At 42.0% G+C, this 1,743-nt stretch overlaps 1 pseudogene; it reads right to left on the bottom strand.

Annotated features, from left to right (window-relative positions):
- Nucleotides 1–299: 299 nt before the first annotated feature.
- LOC102827495 lies at nucleotides 300–1,218 on the bottom strand (annotated as a pseudogene).
- Between the last annotated feature and the right edge of the window lie 525 nt (nucleotides 1,219–1,743).

The raw sequence follows: 1,743 nt of genomic DNA, 5'->3' as shown, positions 1-1,743 counted from the left end.
AGCCACAAATGGTTAAGACTCATTGATCACAGCTATCCACGCTACAGCAAGTCTTACACGGAAACCTAACAAACACAATTTTGTTGAGGTGAAGTCCCCAAGCTTGGTGTTGGATTTCCAAGAGGGACTAAATAGAAGACGGTGGAATGTCACAGGAACTATTCTTTGGCTCTTTGGGTGGGTGGGTGTCCTGGGGTTTGAATCACAGCTACTTTTTTTTTTCTTTTTTAACAGCTACTAAATCCATAAGCAGTCCAACCAATACTGAACAGTTCTTTTTTTGCAGGTTATTTGGGGTCTTAATCATCTTCTTCATCATCTGTTTTTCTCTTCCTCTTTTCACCTTTCCTGCTTTCTTTCTCCTCCTCTTCATCTTCATCCTCATCCTCTTCTTCTTCATCCTCATCCTCTTCTTCTTCATCGTCATCAAATTTTCCATCAAGGCCAAATTCTTCTTCCTCCCCACTGGGTTCGTCTTCATCTTCCTCCTCTTCGAAATGAAAATCTTCATCCTCATCCACATCTTCTTCTTCATCCTCACCGTCCACCTCAACATCTGAGTCAGGGGCTTCCTGGTCCTCTGGGTCATAGCCATCCAGGTAGGTCAGCTGAGGAAGGAGTTTGAATACACTCTCCCAGTAATCATTCAAGTTGGTAAACTCACAGTTAAACAGATGCAGGCTTTTCAGGCATTCTAACTTTTTCAAAGGTTCCAATGTGTGAGGTTTGGAAGTTTTTCCGCTAACACATCCAGACCTCCAAAGATTCTATTGTCACTAAGCTCAAGCTTTTTCAATTTCGGCAGTTTGGGGCGATTCGAAACTGAAATCAAGCCTACATTTATTAAACTGAGGAACTCTAAGTTCACAAATTCAGCTGTTAAACCCTCAATTTTTCCATCATTTGCTCTGCAGTTGTCTAGGACAAGTTCCTGAACCTCGCTGTGCCTGGAACCTCAGCTGGCGAGGGTTCGGGTAGGCTTTACAGTCCAGCTGCTTGGTCCATCAGCGGAGGCAGCAGGTGCGGAGAGGCCGGAATCGGGCCCCTAGCGTCTGGGACCAACAGTCCGAACCCCGCAATTCGTCGGCAAGTGGTGTCGGAGATGCTGCGCAGGACTCCCGTCGGGGCGGAGCCGCGACCGGCCGGAACTGCACGACCTGGCACCGGACACTGAAGCCCTGGCTGCCTAGCTGAGCCACCACTACACTGGCCACGCATCTCTGCGTTGGGGGAGAATCGCTGATAGTACATATTTCATGTAAGCATTCTACTTATGTTTTACCACACTTCTTAAAAGAAGTTTATAATTAGAACAAAATTGGTTCAGTGCAGAGATAACTCTTGATTGAAAGTATGTTGACAAACTTGAGGATATCTAGTATTCAAAAATTATGTCACATTTCCATCAGCCATTAACCCTTCCAAACTTCTTCCAAGTATTGAGGATTAGACTTGTCATTAAGTATATAGAATTTTACAGTTAGAATATATAGAAATTGTAGTGATAAAATCACATTTTATATGCTTATAATTGTTGAATATTGTCCTATGTGTGCACTGCCAAAATTTTAAAAAGGAAATGACAATGAAAAATTATACTTTTGGAATATCTCTAAAGTCTTAGCGCAGTGAAGCATTAATAATTTCAGAAACAAAAATGATACACACTTCCAGAAAGATATTTTTGAAGGTTCAGTTAGATAAATTTCTTTTATGTTTATATAATTTGGTGACTTTTGGATA

The sequence above is a fragment of the Chrysochloris asiatica genome, unplaced genomic scaffold (genome assembly GCF_000296735.1).
Source record: "Chrysochloris asiatica unplaced genomic scaffold, ChrAsi1.0 scaffold00039, whole genome shotgun sequence".
Taxonomy (NCBI): Eukaryota; Metazoa; Chordata; class Mammalia; order Afrosoricida; family Chrysochloridae; genus Chrysochloris; species Chrysochloris asiatica.
Note: the sequence above shows the minus strand (reverse complement) of the source record. Positions and strands in the feature narration are given on the sequence as shown.